The sequence below is a fragment of the Pseudorca crassidens genome, chromosome 6, assembly GCF_039906515.1.
Source record: "Pseudorca crassidens isolate mPseCra1 chromosome 6, mPseCra1.hap1, whole genome shotgun sequence".
Lineage (NCBI taxonomy): Eukaryota > Metazoa > Chordata > Mammalia > Artiodactyla > Delphinidae > Pseudorca > Pseudorca crassidens.
Window position 1 is genome coordinate 58,699,568 of NC_090301.1, and position 20,131 is coordinate 58,719,698.

At 42.6% G+C, this 20,131-nt stretch overlaps 1 long non-coding RNA gene across 1 annotated transcript in view; it reads left to right on the top strand.

Moving 5' to 3' along the window:
- The window catches only part of LOC137226510 (uncharacterized), a 31,947-nt gene extending 17,394 nt beyond the window's left edge, over positions 1-14,553 (top strand). The window contains exon 4 of the long non-coding RNA XR_010944384.1: positions 14,475-14,553. This is a non-coding gene — a long non-coding RNA (uncharacterized lncRNA). The remainder of the gene's footprint in view (positions 1-14,474) is intronic.
- The last annotated feature ends 5,578 nt before the right edge of the window (positions 14,554-20,131 follow it).

The window sequence follows — 20,131 nt, forward strand, 5'->3', positions numbered from 1 at the left end:
CCTCTCTCCTATTACGTCCCCAGTTCCTCAGGGACACTGGCTTCTGGCTGTCCTTCCTATACCACCTCCTTGTCAAGATGAACCCTTTCCGTGGACTGAAAGCCATCAAGATAGAAATGGAGATGCCTCTATTTGATCTGGGGCTAATGGGAGAGGGAAACTTTTACAAACTGAAGGGTGCCTGAATTTCCAACTAGTGTTAAGTGACCATAGCAAAGTATAACCCATGGCTGCAATTTGCTCTGTCAAAGATGGAATTAAAGGTAAATTTGAAGTTTCACAACATAGTTCTCTCTATTATGGGTGCCGCTGTGCATTAAAATTGTCTGTGTGAGGCTCATTGGAATGGGCAGAGATTCAGTCACTGCTAATGCCTTAAGGAAATGGGGTGGTGAGAATTAGGGTCATTCATCCCAACTGGGGCAAGAAAGAGAACCAGGAAATGTGTTTTTCAATCTTGACATCTTGCCAGCTGGAGCTAGAGGGAAATGTTTTTTGAACTCATCGAGCAGCCTACTCACAAATCACAGAGATAGCTGCGCTCAACAAGAATAGAGAGAATTTTTATGTGGTCTAGTTAAAGATGTGCACCACCCATTCAGAGCTGTGCAGAGCACCCCTCAAGGACCCTTGAAACCAGACCACATCACTGGTAGAAGCCCACTTTAGCAAATGCTGTGATAACTGGTTTTACGCAATGAGGCTATTTACATATATTCTCAGTAAGAGTTTGGACTAGTATAAGAAAAATACAGTATAGCAGGTGTGCCCACCAAATTCTGCATATTTAGCCATCAACTGATAACTAAGATACTATCCAGTAGGTATAAGTAGTCTTAAAAAGAATAAATATTCTAAACGGTTACAAATCAACTTTGCAGTTTTCAAAATAACTTTCGTATGATCTCAACTGGTTCTTATGACACCTTTGGGACAAGGGCAGCACAGATAACTATAACCATTTTACAGGTGAAGAAAGAGAGAGATTAAATGATTGTCCAAGGTTACAAAGCCTCTAAGTAGCAGAACTAGGATAAGACTCCTCATGGCCATTATTATTTTTGTTATTATTATCATGCTGATTATTATATTGACTCCCTGATATACTTCTCTGTCTTTTCTGCTCTCTTTCCTATACACAGAGATTTCTGGAATGCACGTGCCCCTGAGCTGCTCTGTCTCCTCTGGGCTGGGGAGTAGGGTGTCCCTGACTGGGTTCTTGGCTTTTACAGGGGCAGATGGGGCTGGAAGCCTGGCCTGGCCCGGCTGGCTGGGTTTCTCATTTTGCCTGGGGCCGGGTCTGAGTGGGATGGTTAGAACTGGAGCCCTTTTTACATTTCATGTTTTTCTGGTTTCTAAAAACAAAACAGGGTAAGAAACCCCTCTAGCAGGAGTGCTTGTTCCAGGCAGGGTGTTCCTGCCAGTCTCCTCCTGTAGGAGGACCTGCCTTTGGGCATTCCTATTCCCTTTCCTTGGTATGTGATCACTCTGATAAGTTTTAAAGATACATCACATTCAGTGTCCAGGTCTGACTGTTAGATTAGAATGCAAATACAGTAGGTTACATGGTTTCATTTCATTAAAAAAACACTATTCTTGAAGTTGGGAGGTACACATGTTTACTAATATTATGCTGAAGCTCTAAGAAGGGACCATCCCCCAGCCCCAGAGGAGTCAGCTGGACAGCTTGAGTCTGGAAGGAGTGGTGGTGACCAGCACAGGCTGACACATGCTGGTTTGGTGAGGCACAGCTCAGCCTGGCCTCTGGAGGTTCATTATCTGAAAGAGAGATCATTCACTCTCATTTGGTCATTGCTTGAACTTCTTTGGAGGAAAAAAAAAAAGAAAGAAACACACCCAGAATTTGAAGTAATGGAACTTCATTAAGTTGGAAGCACCAAGGTCGTGTAAATGGGGAGGGTTTTAATTGAACAAGAAAATGTAAACCCCTGCTCCTTCCTAGCTGGAACCCATCCGTGTTGCACATCTGCATTAGTCCTGCTGCCCGTGCTTTTCACGATTGTTTCTGAGGGCAAGGACCTGAGTTTTGGACGCTCACTAATCAGAACCGTGCCAGGGGAAACCCAGAAACATTTAGCAACTCTACCCAGAGAATGCAAATAGTCACCCGCTCCGGTTCAGTCCCCTTCACACAGCCTGGACACGGTTGACTCCAGAGGCTGCAGGGGAAGGCATGGCTTTGAAAGTCTCTTTCATAGCGGGTAAGCTCATGCTTTCCCACATAAACCCTGAGACAGCTGGGGAGAGAGAGATTGGAAGAAAGACAGGGAGAGGCAGGGAGACCTTGTCTGTATAGAAGAAGCCAAGAGCACAACAGCAGCCGTCAACGTGCCAGAGGGAGGCTGGCAGAGAGCCAAGAATCTTTGAGCGAGAGCTGAGCATCAGGGCAGGCCCCTCTCCCAGCACCGTTCCGACCAGGAGAATCAGACGGTGCCCACCAGTTGCCTCAGCAACCGGGGGGGTGGTTGGAAGCCCCGGGGGTTTGTTAGAACTCTGGGCTCCAAGGAGGGGCCTCCTTATTCTTTCCAAACTGTGTGGTGAGCAGCTGGAGGGTCTGAAGTGGCCGTCGTGTTTGGGGGCTTCCGGAGCCACTTTCCCCAGGCCAGCTGAGTCCTGTGACCAGGAGTGGCTGAGTCACGGCAGCAGCTGTGTGTCTCTCCAGCTACGATCTGCATGTAAAATCATACTCGTTATTGTATCCTAACCTTTTCAGCATAGATGTGACTTAATTTTTAAATTGCCCTTTTGCTGGCTGGGGATTGTATTCTCTTCCCAAGTCTCTGCATCACAGTTCCTGAGTCTCCAGCATCCTCCATAACTTAGTTTTCCCCCTCTCCTACCCAGGCAAGAAAGAAACTGAGAATTATGACTCCTAAAGTATCTCATCCTCCAAGTCCTAAGAGAATCAGACCCTGGGGAGAGGAGGTGACCTCACGTACACCAGCTGTGTGCCGTCACATCCAGGGGGGCCTGGAGGACCACCAAGGCCAGCCTCCCCCCTGCCCTGGCACCTCCTCTCTTTTCAACCCCTTTCTCTTTGAAAACTAAACTGCATTCCCTAGGCTGTGGTACTCTATTTCCTGGCTCCCAGAAATCTTTGGTGTGAGAACAGGCAGAGGAATCTCCTGGGGTGTATTTGGAAGGAAGGGAGTAAGCTCAGGGTTGGATAGCTTCCACGAGCTAAATCTTAACGCTGCTGCACAATGGAATCATCTGGGAGCTGTTAAAAAATTGAGACTCTCAGGCCCAGGCCCAGATTCAGTGCATCAGACTTGCACAAAGTTTTTGTTTGTCTGTTTTCTGTTTTGTTTTTTGTTTGACAAAGGTACTTTTTGTAACCATTCCCAGGTGATTCTGAGATGCAACCAGGGTTGAGAACCACTGATGTAAAGGTGAATAGCCTGGGCATGAACACAGTCAAGGTTCCTGTGTGCTACATAATGGGTACAAACCTTATTTGTCTGCAGGAAGTCCCTCAGTCTGGGCCAGTCAGGCAGCTGTACTTGCTGGTGAAGACCTCTTTCTTTCTCTCTTTATCTACCAGATACCTCCTCTAGCTTGTTCTAAGCTTGAGGGAGGTGGTCCTGGGTAAAAAGAACCCAGTTCTGTGGCACCATTATAGTAAGGGAGCTTTCGGAAAGTTAGCAGAGGAGGAATACAACTTCAGAGCACTGAGGGGAGAGGGGGTGGTTTGCTGATTTTTTCTTTACATCTAAAATAAAACCCAGAGGAGGGGTGGGCAAAGACAGAAGGAGGGAAGAAGCAGAAGTGAAACAGAAGATAGAGTCATGAACGAAAATGAGAGAATCCAGGAAGATTACCACCCCTACCCCTCACCCGCCCCCATACCTGTTCTTAGAGAATCTGAGAAGGTGGGGCTTTTGACTCTAATAATTAAAATTGCAAATGGCCTTCCTTGAAATCTGTCCTAAAATTCTGAATAGCTTTAGCTCTGGCAGCTGCCTTGGGACAGTTATTTCAGTGTCCCAGAGGAAAGATATTTTGGGGTTTAGTCCTTGCCAGAAATAAGAAGCCAAGGGAAAAGGAGAAACATTACAGAATTTCCAAAAATATTTTGATAGCAATGCAAAACTTTGTGGAGGCTTAAAGAAAAGTTAGAGTACACTCATTTCAAGAATGCCTACTGGCTTTGTATTTTGGCTAGTAGATTAATTATGTTATCCTATGTTGTCATCTGGGGAAGGGCAAGTTCACAGATACACATGTGGGAGTGTGTGTGTAAACGTGTGTATGCCATATGCCTGTGTACACTTATTTATACATTTTTACTGTTATGATTTGTGTATATGAAATAGATAAGTTCTATTTAAGTTTTAAAATAACATATAAAATAACTTTTCCTATTTGGAAAAGTGAGGGAGGTGACATCAAGTTCTAAGTCTGGCAGGAAAATGAAATAGGGAAGGCTTCAGTTAGTGATGTAAAGTTGGACTACACATCTCAAGAAACCAAATATGACCTACCTACCTATGGTCCTCAGGGCAGATGTGGGCCAGTGCTGCCTGGGCCATATGTGGAGACCTTTGGTGGGCCTGCTGGGAAGTAATGTGCTCCAAATAAAGCTTGATGTTTTCCTCCCCAGCCCTCTTCCCTCTACCTACTCCTGCTTCTCCTGCATTGCCTAAGCAAAGTCACTTCTTTCCAGTGCATCCCGGTGTTAGTGGTTAAAGGATTTTGTTCCTTCCCAGTGGCGCAGCAGTAAGGCTATTTTGTGGGTTCTTATTTTTAATGGGTTTAAGCTATTAGTTGTTCTGTAGTATTTTATTTCTTATAATGTGCTCATTTTCTCTACAAGTACCCAAGGGCTGTGTTGCACAGGGTGCAATTTTAAAAATAAAATAATTATGCACTGGAGGTTGGCAGATTTGGGCTTAAGAATTATTGCATTGTAAGGGCATCCCTCAGTTATGTGCAGGCTCATAAATATCTGCCCATCAGTCGGCTTGTCTGGGCAGCCAGATCTGTAGAATCAGTTTGCGATCAAAAGTACTAAAATTGGCAAAGCTTTGTTTATCTCAGCAAAGAAGGTCTTCATGCAATTTGGGAGCAAGTAACAAACGTTTCTATGGTGTAAAATGAAAGTAGAGGATCTGATGAGACAAGATTTTCCTGCAGTCAAAAGTGTGAGCCCTTCTGTTTTTGTTTTTAAAAATATTTATTTATTTGGTTGCATGGGGTGTTAGTTGCAGCAGGCGGGCTCCTTAGTTGCGCCTTGCTGACTCCTTAGTTGCGGCATGTGGGCTCCTTAGTTGCGGCAGGCGGGCTACTTAGTTGCAGCTCCAGGGCTCCTTAGTTGTGGCTCGCTGGCTCCTTAGTTGCAAGCACATGGGCCCCTTAGTTGTGGCAGGCGGGCTCCTTAGTTGCGGCATGCAAACTCTTAGTTGCGGCATGCATGTGGGATCTAGTTCCCCGACCAGGGATCGAACCTGGGCCCCCTGTGTTGGGAACGCAGAGTCTTATCCGCTGCGCCACCAGGGAAGTCCCGTGTGAGCCCTTTTGAAGGATGGGCAGCTAATACTGATTCTTACTCTGCTCCAGCACTCAGCAATTGAGTAAATAATATCTTATCTGCTCCCTGAAGTGTATATTAGAAAATTCACCCCAGTGGCTCTTTTTTTAAAAAACTTTTCCTGACAAGGGAAAGAAATTGTATTTTTCATTTAAAAGAGAAAGAAAAGTAATTTTTATTCGTATGATTATACCTGTAGGAATTTGTTTTGTTTCTTTGAATTTTAAAATTTTGATGTTGGGCTTCCCTGGTGGCGCAGTGGTTGAGAGTCCGCCTGCCAATGCAGGGGACAAGGGTTCGTGCCCCGGTCTGGGAAGATCCCACATGCCGCGGAGCGGCTGGGCCCGTGAGCCATGGCCGCTGAGCCTGCGCGTCCGGAGCCTGTGCTCCGCAACGGGAGAGGCCACAACAGTGAGAGGCCCGCGTACCACAAAAAAAAAAAAAATTTTGATGTTGGTAACATGCAACCATCGCCCCTGCCCCCACCCCCAAACAGAGTGTCAAGTTCATATTGTTGCTAAATTTAAGGTTGAGTTTAATTAGGAAAATTTTCAAGTTGAACGTTAATTGACAATGATAATTAAAATCTTATAGTTCTTTATAGTTTATAAAAAGCATTCATATGCTTGCTCATTTAATTTTTGCAACATAGAGAGTAAGATGAGGCAGGTTTTACTCTCTCTACTTTATGGCTGGAGAGGTCAAGTCTCAGGAAAGTTAAGGATCTTGTCCCAAGTCATAAAGCTGGCACATGAGGAATGTAAGTCTTCTGATCCCAACCCCATGCTCTTCTTTAACTGCTAACTGATTAGTCTGGTAAGGACTGTTAAAAACTAATGAATTATGTATATGTGCCTTGAATCATATGGTTTCTTATTAAAGTTTTAAATTTTGTGAGGGTTCTTTAAAAGAAAATCTCAGCGGGTGGGCAAGCCCAAGCTTCCTATGGCTTCAGCTCCCTCTGTCCCATGGTCAGGTTTGTTGGCTCAAGCAACTGTTTTTCCTCATCCCAATATTGAATGAGATCTAGAAATATTCTCTTTCCTCTTAGCGGAGTCCAGCCCAGCTGTGACAACATTGGACCCTTTCAAACTTGGCTCACCCTAGTAAACTGAGAAAACAATTGTAAAAACACATACATGGATTAGTTTATGGAACACAGGTTTTTAAATTCTAACTTACCTACAGTCTGGCCAATAGCTGCATTAGCTTTCAGGACAGACCCCCAACTCCAGGTCCTGGGCCTTGCTTTCGTCCTGTCTGGGGTGCTGGAGAGGATGTGATGCCACGGGACTCAAACACATAAGCTAGGGTGGATTTCAGGTCTAACAAAATAGTCAGTCCTCCCTAGTATAATTCTTCAAGTGTGAGCTGTCTCTGAGTCTGTTCTGCTCCACCTCTGTTCTATAGTCACTTTTGGCTCTTTTGGCCTGTTTGATCCCAAGAATTATGTTATTTATCATATGATAGAAAAGCACTAGACTGGGAGGAAGGGGCCAAGGGATAAGACCAGGTCCCCGTGTGTGACACTGGCAAGTCACTTTGCCTTTCTGGGTCTCAGTTTCCACATCTGAGAAGTATGTGGGTTAGACTGGATATCTGTCGTATTTTCCCCAACCTTTGTCCTGGAAGTCTCTCTCAGTCATCACAGATTTCCACTGGTCAGCCTGAGGTGGTGAGGAAAACGGCATGTTTAAATGTGCATATGGGAGAGGGTCAAGTTGCACCTGGGACCCAGAAATGTAGAGACCCTGCTTCTCTAAAGACTTAGGGAGCTGAATACAAACTCATTTGGGGTCCAGAGATGCAAATGACAGAGACAAGCAAGATAATGACCCCTAGACCTAGAGAAGATGCAAAACTACTGCAAGGATTGACAGATGATGCCCAGATAGGACTCTTTGCTGCTGGGATGTAAACTTCACAAGGGCAGGGATTTTCGTTCTGTTTAATGATGGATCTCATACCTAGGCACTCAATATATGCTATTGAATGACAAATGAATACTTTAAACTTGTGATAAGCTAAATAAGCAATGTGAGAGTATCTAATTTATCGAAATGCATTCACCCCAAAATACCCCCTGTGCCCTAGGGCCGATCTCTGGATAATTCTGAATCACTAGCTAAGCTACTATTCATGTAGCCACTAATTGGCTTGGCCTTTCCTCCTTCTACTTGCACTTTCTCTGGTGTGACCCTTGCCTGTGGAATGGTTGGTCTGACATTTATGGCTCTGCCCATCATCAGTTAATAAACTTCCCCAGAATAATCATACTGTATCAATTCAGTCATTAAGCTGAAATGGTTAGCAAGATCACACAATCCTCCAGACTTTGATTGTGGAGAACTAAGGGTATGGTAACGTGTGGGTGGATATGTAAGTAAGTAAATATTAAACTGAGACCAAGAGGAGAAAAAGAGGAGAGAGCTCCCCTGTCTTTGCGCGTGCCTCTCTCTGATACTCAGGGATGTGCTCAGAGCAGTTGAAAAATTCTCCGCTTGGCTTGTGTTCCACTCTGAAAACAGATTTAACTTCGTAAAACAATTTCATTAACATCATTGCACATATAATAATGGCAGTCAGGGTTTTTTGAACACAAGAAAAGCCCGACACAAATAGGGAACAATCCAAATAGGGTAACAGGGCTAGGAAAAACCTGGCAGCTCTTGCAAAACCTGCATGGAGCCAGGGCCAAAGCTCTGAACTGCTGTCCAGCCACACCTCCTCTGAGGCAGGGCTGTTTCTGGTTCACACTCTTCTTCCTCAGGCAGGTTCAGGCTGTTCTCTTTGGTTTATCTCCTCTTTATAATTCAGTTCCACAACCTGATGAGTTTGCTCTTCTGCTTAGTTCCTGTTAAGAGTTGCTTTTTTCTTTTTTACCAACCTCTGTTCCATCTGAGTCTGTGTCTTCTTATGAAAGATTTCCTCTTGGGTGTGTTGGCCAAAGCACTGAACTCATTGGTTAGCCCCGTGTGTTCCTCCCAAGAGGCATGTGGGTTTACCTAGTTTGAGTTATACATGATCCTTGCGCTCTAAGCAATTTGCAACCAAGTAAACAGATAAAGCAGGTAAATATTGGATAAGGTGTAAAGAAGTAAATCAATTAACTACGACAATATAAATTACAAGGAATACGTTCAAGATGCATAATTTACAAGAAAATAGGTTAGTTGCTTTTAGTAGAGAGAGTAAAAAAGTCTGGCAGATAGGATGGATTTGTGATCTGTTCACTCCCTCATCCAGCAATAACTAAGTAAATATGCTGTGTTGGACACGGTAACAGAAAGAAGATGGATAAGACATGACGCCTACTCTCAAAGGTTATAGTTTGTAGAAGAGACATGACGTGTGCACGTGCCTATCTGAAATACAAGGGGGAACGTGTTCAGTGTTTCGAGAGGTACACCAACAAGGCTCAGGCAAGGGAGCAACACTTTTTGGCTGGGGAGGAGGTGCGGGTATTTGAGGTGGGCTTGAAGCATAGGTGGGATTTCATATTTTCAATGTTTCACCAGGTCACTGATGCCTCAAGGTAAAAATAAGTCACGGTAACTGAAAAAAACAGTATTTTTCTGGCTTTGGTCCAAATCTACTATAGTGGTGTTCTAAACCTTACCCAGTCTGCCTGCCCCAGTATTCTTTGGCACTTGCCAGTTCTTAACCATTTGAGAATCATATCCTCTTTTCAGCATCTGTGCAACTTATAGAACCTATTTCCAGAGAAATAAACATACATACCCAGTTAGTTGCATGCAGTTTTCAAGAGTTCATGGACACTTGCAGCCTATTCTTGGACTCCCAGGAGTCCATGGTCTCCAGTTTAAGAATTCCTGATGCAGGGCTTCCCTGGTGGCGCAGTGGTTGAGAGTCCGCCTGCCGATGCAGGGGACACGGGTTCATGCCCCGGTCCGGGAGGATCCCACATGCCGCGGAGCGGCTGGGCCCATGAGCCATGGCCGCTGAGCCTGTGCGTCTGGAGCCTGTGCTCCGCAACGGGAGAGGCCACAACAGTGAGAGGCCCGCGTACCGCAAAAAAAAAAAAAGAATTCCTGATGCAGACAGTCCCTTAAGTGTGGAAGCCATCAGTGTTCAGAGCTACGCAGCCGGGTCCTGCTGTCAATGCATTGGGAGCTGTCACATACGGAAGCCACGCTGTATTCTCTGGGGTCCTCAGTGCTCCTGGTGCAGGCTGACCTGTGTAACTCCGAGGGCCAATTTTGGTTCCAAAGCAGTGCTCCTTGCTAGTGTGCACCCATGTGTACACACGCACACGCTCACACACACACTATCAGAATGGGGAATGCATTTGTGCAGGGTGTACACATTTTTAAAAGTTTCCCTGGTGATTCTGATACCTGTGATGTGTCCCTCCACGCTCACTGCCTTAGGATGCTATTATCTGTGAGCCTCCTGCATCCCTTGTGCTGAGAAACTCCTGCCTGGCAAGTGCACCAGACATGCCTAGACAGATCTGAATCCTGGCTCTGAGCCCAGCTTAGGCTCAAGCTGGGACATCCCTCCACTCCCCTTCCATGCTGAATTAATATTGCAGCTGGATGGCAAAATAAGGTCATCAACAAGGAAACTCTAGAAAGCAGGCAGTTTACAAGTGTTAAAATATTTATCACAACTTCCTTGAACAGGAGCTGGGCTGGAACCTTTTAGAATCAGGGATGTGACCTGGGGTTGTTGGCTGAATGTTGAGCTGTTCTGATCTGCAGCTTCAGAATTAGACTGGCTTCTGGGAGTAGTGAGTAGGTTGGGGTGAAAACCACATCCCCTTTCCTATTTTTAATACCACTGAACATCAGTGTGGTATCTCCCTCAGGACCAAGGCTGGATTACCTGATGGGCAGAGTAAGCATGTGCGTCAGGCACCAGCAGTGCCCTGTCCCAGTTCCTACTCCCACTTTATTCAAAGCTACATGGGCTGTTGTCCCCATCAGGATCCCCTTCTCAACTGGAAAGGGCAAATCAAGCAGAATTTTACTCTGGGGGTATAATGGTACCTCTTTATTCTGGAGAGCAATCTGTATCTCTGAAGACTTGAGGATAAACACCTAGTTCATATACTCCAGTACTTCCCAGGAATTTCTACGTTTCTAACAGTTACTCACAAACACCCACTCTATCTGGGTATTGGGTCAGGCACTTCAGAAAGGAACCATTGGCTTCCCTGGTGGCGCAGTGGTTGAGAGTCCGCCTGCCGATGCAGGGGACACGGGTTCGTGCCCCGGTCCGGGAAGATCCCACATGCCATGGAGCGGCTGGGCCCGTGAGCCATGGTCGCTGAGCCTGCATGTCTGGAGCCTGTGCTCCGCAACGGGAGAGGCCACAACAGTGAGAGGCCCGCGTACCACCAAAAAAAAAAAAAAAAAGAAAGAAAGGAACCATTTATGGTGAGTTTGTGGTAGGGAGATATTCTGGGGAATGTGTGAGGAGGAGGCCTTCCTGAGACCCCTTGATTCACAACACAAAAGCGACTATGTCTACTGTCCTGTGAACCAGGTCTTCTTCTTGCCTTATGTTTTTCTTTTCTATTTGTTTTTTCTTGGCTGAAATTTAATGTAAAACTTTTGCTGTCTTAAATGTTTTCATTGAAAAAAAAAGGGAGGGGGAGAAGAAGGCTTTTAAATCTTTCCGGTTCTTTCTAATAACTTTCAGTTCTGACATTTGCCTTGAAATTGCCATGACTTTAGGCAAGAGGAAGGGGAAGCAGGAAGAGAACTCCTGGCCTCCCTGAGCCTGGCTTCGAAGCCCAGGCTCTCCTCCCTGTGCAGAAGGAGCCAGGAGCCCCCAGGAAGGACTTGAAGGCGGGGGTGCTCACAAACAGTGGGCTGGGAAGCCTTACTCTGCACAACACTAAAGCTGCTAAAACAGATGATTTTGAGGTTTGGGAGCTGATTTGTCTTAAGAGGTGGGCTTTTTTTTAAAAATTTTATTTTAACTGAGAGTTACTACTATCTTTGGAATTTATTTCCTTGGAGGTTGGTGGCAGCCTGAATTTGGCAGTGTTCAGGGCAGTGTGCTTTTGAATTTGCTTTCATTTCTTTTTTGTTTCTTTTTTTCCTCTCCTAAAGCTTGGGGTTGTGAGGACTCAGGGCATTGCTTCATTAGGAAAGGGAACATGTCAACCTTTGCTGAAACTGCTGTGCTACAGGATGCCTTAGACTCGCATGATGTGCCCTGAATAGGGACAGGCAGGATTCAGGACTGAGCTCAATATTAAAACCAAAACAAAACCAAACCCAAACCCAAAAACAGCTATCAAAGGCAGAAAACAAATGAGAACATTTCACACCTCTGAATTTCAAAATTAAAAGACAAGTTAAAGACTGGGAAAAGTGTGTTTGAAACATATATAAGAGAAGTTTAATGTCATTTGAAAGTGCACCTTCAGGACTTCCCTGATGGTCCAGTGGTTAGGACTCTGCGCTTCCACTGAAGGGGGCATGGGTTCGATCCCTGGTCGGGGAGCTAAGATCCTGCATGCTGCGTGGTGTGGCCCCCACCGCCCAAAAAGTGCACTTTCAAATCAAGAAGAAAATGGCGAATACCTCAACAAAGGGTATAATAATATAATAATGCACAGTATAAGAAATACAAATGGTACTAACTATATAAAAATGCTCACCCTCGCTAGTAATCAAAGAATTTCAACTTAAACAAAAAGCCATGTTTTTGATTATCAAATTGGCAAAGATTAAAAATAAAAATAGAAACTGAGGTGGTGAGTATGTGAGAAATGGGTACTTACTTTTATAAGTAGCTAGTGAGTGTATAAATTGGAGGGCAATTTGGCAGTGCATATCAGAAACCTTAAAATTGTGTGTACCCTTTGATACAGCAAATCCAATTAAAGGAATTTAACTTTAGGGAACTCCCTGTCAGTCCAGTGATTAGGATTCTGTGCTTCCACGAGTTAGATCCCTGGTCAGGGAACTAAGATCCCACAAGCTGCATGGTGCAGCCAAAAAAGAAAAGGAATTTAACTTTAAGGAATTATCATGGATCTGTGTAACTATTTAGCTACAAGGATGTTAAATAATATACCTATACTATGAAATACGCAGGTATTAAAATGATGTCATAGGTATTTAATTATATAAAAGGATATTCATAATATGTCAAATTTTAAAAGTTAATTAAAATTAGCATATAACGGGACTTCCCTGATGGTGCAGTTGTTAAGAATCCGCCTGCCAATGCAGGGGACACGGGTTCGAGCCCCGGTCCGGGAAGATCTACATGCCGCAGAGCAACTAAGCCCGTGCGCCACAACTACTGAGCCTGCACTCTAGAGTCTGTGGGCCACAACTACTGAGCCCACATGCCACAACTACTGAAGCACACGCACCTAGAGCCTGTGCTACACAACAAGAGAAGTCACTGCAATGACAAGTCCGTGCACCGCAATGAAGAGTAGCCCCCGCTCACTGCAACTACAGAGAGCCCGCACGAAGCAACGAAGACCCAACACAGCGAAAAATAAATAAATAAATAATTTAAAAAATTAGCATATAACAGTATAATCCAATTTTTACAAAAGAAAATCTGATGGATAGAGAAAAAGACTAAAAGGATGGAAAAGAAAGTTAACAGTTAAAACCAGTGGTTTTTCTAGGGTAGTGGAATTGCATTTAATTTTTCTTCATTTTCATCATCTCTGTTTTATAAATTTTCTACAGAGAATATATTTTCTTTTCATAAATAGAAAAATAAACCTTCATAGCATTATATATTTAGCCAAATGGTGGTATATTTTTATCCCCTGAGGATGGTGCCAGTGGAAGAAGCCTTATGGCTTCAAAGGTAACTTGGGCAATGAGCTCTATCATTTTCAAATTTTAAATAAGAATTTTTTGAATTTGAAGCAATTTGATTTTGCTCTTTGTGGAATAGTAATGTGAGGACTCTCTCTAGAATTAAAAATTCACTCTGACTCTTAGACAAGTGATTTAATCCCCTTTTAAAATTAAAATGATGTTCTGAGGAAATTAAAGTCCACAAGGACTAACGTAACCATGAAAATAAGCACTGACATTTGCAGAGTTTAAAAATAAATTAGGGCCCCAAAGCCCATTACACCAGTCTAAACATGAGAAAAACATCAGACAAACCCAAATTGAGAGTGGCATTCTACAAAATACAATTGCTCCTCAAAAGAGTCCAGGTTGTGAGAAGCAAGGAAAGACTGAGAAACTGTCACAGGTCAGAGGACACGAAGACAGGACAACTAAACACAACGTGGTATCCTGAGTTAGATCCAGGAACAGAAGAACATTAGTGGAAAAACAGGTGAAATCCAAATAAAGTCTGGAGTTTAGTTGGTAGTAACTCACCAATGCTGGTTTCTTAGTTTTGACGAATGTACCAGGGTAATATAAAATGTTAACATTGTACGGTGACTAACCATCCTGGTTTGCCTGGGAGAGGGACTTTCTACATATGAAATATACACTACTCATCTTTTTATTATCTTGCCGTTTGTGTTTTCAGAGATACTTGTTTGCAGGTGGCCTTTTAAATGTATTCACTTTTAGTATACATTAAATAGACTTTTAAAAGTTTTTACTTCTTTCATTCCATTGCTTTATCCATGGATTTTACTTACTTTTGAAATATTCATTTCTAAGCCTTTGTTCATATGCTTTCATCTCCTCTCAAAAAAGTTTCCATGATTGGTTGAACCCCTTTATGCACAGGTCCCTATACTGTTCTTACAGAGTCTTTCACTCCAGTATTCTACTAGATTTTTAAAAGTGAAGATTCTAGTTACTTTTTTTCTTCCCATTTAAAAAAATCAAGGTAAAATTTACATACAATAAGACATCCTTTTCAGGCACAATTCTATGGATTTTGGACTATACTAGATTTTTTACAATTGTAATTCAAATATTCTCTTCTTGATTCTTAATAGATGTTTGAATTCATCAATCAAGATAAAGATGACTTGACATACTTATGGACTATGTCTATACCAGTTATAATAAACACAAACTTCATTAAATTATTGTTCATTTCCTAAATATTCCTTTTCTCCTGAAGATTCAGAATTATTAAGTTTAAATTTCATGGAGGACAAGACATTGGTAAATTCTGCAGGAAATCAATGATTGAAAGTATCAGAAAGTTATGATTTAATTTAAAAAGTCAGCATGAATTCACATCTTATCTGCCTCAGTTATGTGAAATAACCTCTGGGTCTAACAACAAATATCAGCTGAGGGAAGCCATGAACCAATTACTTGGGATAAAGCACCATGAAAAGAATACTATACAAACAACTAATCTGGAAGTTAGAGAATCAGAAAGTTATGATTTAATTTAAAAAGTCAGCATGAATTCACATCTTATCTGCCTCAGTTATGTGAAATAACCTCTGGGTCTAACAACAAATATCAGCTGAGGGAAGCCATGAACCAATTACTTGGGATAAAGCACCATGAAAAGAATACTATACAAACAACTAATCTGGAAGTTAGAGAAGTAAGGTGTGAGGATGAACTACTTAAGTAGATTAAACATTGACTTTGATATCAAAGTGTGGAATAGTTTGGAATGGATGGATTACAAAGCTCTAGGGATCAATATTAGGACCAATTTTACTCATTTTATATGTCAATGACTTAGAAGAAGGAACATGCAGTTTTGTATGTTATACAAAATGAGAGGGAGGGACAGTCAATACAAAGAAGGAATGAAAAGACTTGAGTAGACTAGGAACAGAAGCAGATAAGTGGCTTACTCAATTCAAGGTGGAGGAAATATGAAGAAGAAAGATCATCTCATAGTAATACGAAATCACAATGTTCAAAATAGAGTAAAAGAATGAAAACTCATTAGGTGAGTAAATAAGCATGCTAGAAATAAAATAATTCAAATGCTATGAGTAAGAAAGGAATATTAACTATAGAGTTTAAATATTAATATTCTAAGTAAAAACATTGTGTATTTTTAATGTAGTAGACTAAAATAATAACTCACTGGAATATATATAATTAGAGCAAATAATTATGCTTTGGGAATTCCCTGGCGGTCCAGTGGTTAGGACTCCGAGCTTTCACTGCCAAGGACCCAGGTTCAATCCCTGGTCAGGGAACTAAGATCCCACAAGACACGTGGTGCGGCCCAAAAAAAGAAAATAGTGACATTTGCTGTCAGGGATGAGAGAACACTTGTATTCTGGGTAGTCTATCAATACCAGAAATATCTTATTAGGTGGTAGAGTCACCTAATTTATTATTTATTATGCTTTATAATTTACATATATATTGCACATATTTTATATATATCAAACGGTATATAATAAAGACATTTAAAGATTTCCTTACAAGTTTGTGATGATTTGTTCAGCTGGTGAATGCTAGTTTTGTGGCCCCTTTACAATCAGCAGGTCATATCACTAGCAGTTTCTCCATGAAATAAGATGTCTGAGACTTTCATCTTAACAGAATACAAATTCGTGGTGTATTGAAATCAATGAACCATTTAATAGATGTTTGTTCATTATTTTCTCTTTGCTCAACAAATAGAATTGTTTCCTGAACTTATATCAAACATGTCTCTTTTGATAAAGCATAAAAATCTAACATTTTCTTTTAATATTTGAAATTCAAATAAGTTAATGTCATAGCTTTAAAAAAAAAGTCCCAGTGGGACAAATGAAGAGTTGTTTTCTTTTCAAATCATACTCCTCTCCTTCTTTGAGAATCACCACTTACAAGTCACAGAAAAAGGGTGAGACATCATGCTGGGGCACAAAACATGTAGGATTGAAACAGTGGTGACAACGTGGTCATGAATTAAGCGTAATATTAAGGGTACATACTCTTTGTGTCTTGGAAAATTAAAAGCAAGGGAATTACTAATTGCTGGAAGTAATGGCTTTATGGAAGAGGTTAAGACTTGAACTGAGGCTTAAAAGCTTGTTTGAATTTGCAAGAGCACAGGGGAGAGGGCAGGACAAACCTGGTGGTAGAGTGAGTAAAGGTTCAGGGGTAGGAGTGATTACACACATAGGGCAGTGAGGGGTTTGTATGCATTAGATCATGAGAATCACTAACATTTTTTTGTTTTTTTGCGGTACGTGGGCTTCTCACTGTTGCGGCCTCTCCCGTTGAGGAGCACAGGCTCCGGACGCGAAGGCTCAGTGGCCATGGCTCACGGGCCCAGCCGCTCCGCGGCATGTGGTATCTTCCCGGACCGGGGCACGAACCCGTGTCCCCTGCATTGGCAGGCAGACTCTCAACCACTGCGCCACCAGGGAAGCCCTCACTAACATTTTTGAGGCAATGGAAGGTTAATTTGGTGGCAGATGCAGAAAAGAAGGGCGCAGGAAAGTCTGGAGTACCATCTAGAGCTACAGAATTCCAGACAGGGCAAAGCACCCTTTGATCTCTTTCAGAAGGAGCTGTCTAACCCTCAGTGATTTCTGAATTTGGAAGATACTCCTTTAGCAATGTATGTAGTGGACTTTAGACTTTGTTATTTCTCTTCTGTTTTATCTGGATTTGTGTATGTTTATCTTTTGTCTCTTTTTTTTAATCTTTTTTTTATCTTTTTTTTTTTTTTTTATCTTTTGTCTCTTAAATGGATTATCTGCTTCTTGGCAGTAGAGCCCAAGCAGTATCTTATGGAATAGGGTTCAATAAATTTTGTGGTTTCAGAGGGTAGCTGAGAGAGATTCTGCAGGAAAACTTGTTAGCACCTCGTAACTGGCTGCCAGTGAGAGAAGAAAGAGAGAAATGTGTCAAAGGCAATTTCATGTATGGGCATCTGAGAAAACGAGAACCTTGCTGTCAGAGATAGGAAAGTCACAAGGGAGAGGGGAGCTGGTTCTGTAGAAAGTTATCAGTTTAGCTTTGAACATTCTGAGTTTGAGGTGAAAGTGAGACATTCCAGAGGAATTTACAGTGCTTGAGGTTATGGAACTGGAACTCAGGTGACAGGAGACAATTACAGAGATTTGGGATTGAATTTAGAGATGGCTAAAGTTGCAGGAATGGTCGAGCTTCCAGGGGATGAGCTTGTAAAGAAAAGCTCAGGGAATCAAAACCTGAGTCTGGAGTAATGTTCATCATTTAGGAGCTGGAAGGAGGGAAAGAAACACTAAACCTGCACTGTCCAGTATGGTGGTCACTAGCCACATGTGGCCATCTAAATTTAAATTAATTAAAATTAAATACAATTAAAAACTCAGTTCCTGGGTCACAATAGCCACATTTCAAATGCTCACTAGCCACGTGTGATTAGTGGCTACTGTAATGGACAGTGCAAACAAAATGTTCCCCTCATCATAGTTTTATTGGACAGCATTGCAAAGATATAGAGAAATACTCATTTGAGAGAAAACCAGAAAGCCGATGACCTTTCAAGGGAGGAGAAAGTTTAAGGACGAAATGTTTACAGTGTCAAATGCCGAAAAAGAATGAAAATCTGCGTAGGGACAATCCATGGATTTGGCAATAAGGAAGTCATTGGAGACCTTTAAGAGCAATTTCAGGTAGCATGGTAGGGACAGAAACTGATGTAGCATTGCATTAGTAAGGCAGCAGGTAGAGAGCAAGTTATTGAGACCTTGGGCAAGCAAAGGAAAGAAAGAAGACAAAAATTAAAGAAAACTGCAGAGTCACATGGAGGGGTTTTAAAGATGGGGGACTTGTTCATGTTTGGAGAATGGACAGAGGCGTATGAAGATGTTAAGGGCTTTGTCTGGGGAAAACTCCTGGTTTCTCTTTTTACTCTCACAGTCATAATCCTCAGAACGCTTCACTTCTAGTCACCAAATGTGTGTTTTCTTAAAAAAACTTATATATTTATTTATTTATTGGCTGTGTCGGGTCTTAGTTGCAGCACGCAGGATCTTCGTTGAGGCATGTGGGATCTTTTGTCGCAGTGTGTGGGCTCCTTGTTGCAGCACTTGGGCTTCTCTCTAGTTGTGGCCTTTGGGTTTTTCTCTTCTCTAGTTGTGGTGCACGGGCTCCAGGGTGCGTGGGCTCTGTAGTTGTGGTGCGTGGGTTCCAGAGCACGTGGGCTCTGTAGTTTGCGGCACACAGCCTCTCTAGCTGAGGTGCGCGAGCTCAGTAGTTGTGGTGCACCGGCTTAGTTGCCTCTTGGCATGTGGGATCTTGATTCCCTGACCAGGGATCGAACCTGCATCCCCTGCATTGGAAGGCGGATTCTTTACCACTGGACTACCAGGGAAGTCCCCAGATGTGTGTTTTTAATCCCGCACTAACCAGTTCTCCAACATCAGCTGATGTCCTACAATTCAGTTCTGACACTGTCTGGAATTAGGGTCAGATCTCACATGTTAAAGGCTCAGCCCCACAAGCCTGTCCCCACTTCAGACACCAGTTGCAAGTCTTAGATTGTTTCCAGTACTTCTGACTGACCAGCGATAAGTTGGGGTCCCTACAACATCATATTTGGGTTTGATGATTTGCTTGAATGTCCCACAGAACTCAGGAAGACACATTTACCGTAAGGGATATAGATGAGCAGACATGAAAAATACGTATGGTGAGGTTTGGGGAAGGGGTTAGGAGCTTCCATGCCCTTTCCTGGCATGCCACCTTCCTAGCATCTAGCAATCTGGAAGCTCTCTGAACTCCATACTTCAGGGATTTTTATGGAGGCGTCATCACATAGGCACGACCGATTATTGACTCATTTTCCAACCCCTCTCCAGAGGATAGGGGGTGGGGCTGAAAGTTCCAAGTTTCTAATCGTGGCTTGGTCTTTATAGTAATTGGCCCCCATCCAGGAGCCCACTTGAAGTCAGCTCATTAGAACAAAAGATACTCCTATCATCCAGGAAATTCCAAGGGATTTAGGAGCTCTGTGTCAAGATCCAGGGTCAAAGCCAAATATTTGAACAAAAGATCCTCCTAGTGCTACTATCACTTAGGAAATCACAAGAGTGACAGGAGCTGTGTGCCAGGAACAGGGCTGGGGGTGTGGGGAGGGGCAGAGAGCAATACATGTATTTTCTGTTATTTCACAGGCACCCAAATCCCTGCCCTGCATTTGCTTCTCTTTTTAGCTATGAGTTCAAGTTTACAATAGTCTGTAAACTTGGATAGCTCATGAATATCCTGCTAGCACCTCCAACTCAACACATCTAAAATCAAACTCATGATTGTCTGTCCCATACCCATTCCATTTTTTATATTCTTTATTCCCAGCTCATCTTTCCAGTTACTAAAGCTGGAAAACTTAGTCATATGTGAATCATTCTCTCCCTCCCCTCCACTCCTTCAGTCAGTCAGCTGCCTGGGCATGCTTATTTTTAATACCTCTGCCATAGACTCATGTATTAATTTATACTTTTTGTTTGTTTGTTTAAAATAATGATTATGAAATATTTCAGGCAAACAGGGCAGTAATAGAGAAAAATATCATAAGGATAGTATACTCAGCCTAGCTTAAGAAAAACTTGAAATATGAAATCCGTTCAGATCCTATCCTTCTCTCCATACCAAGGGTAATCAACATTTAAAATTTAGTATTTATCATTCCCATTCAAGATTTATAGTTTTACTCCACATGTATCCATATATAGTATAGAATATA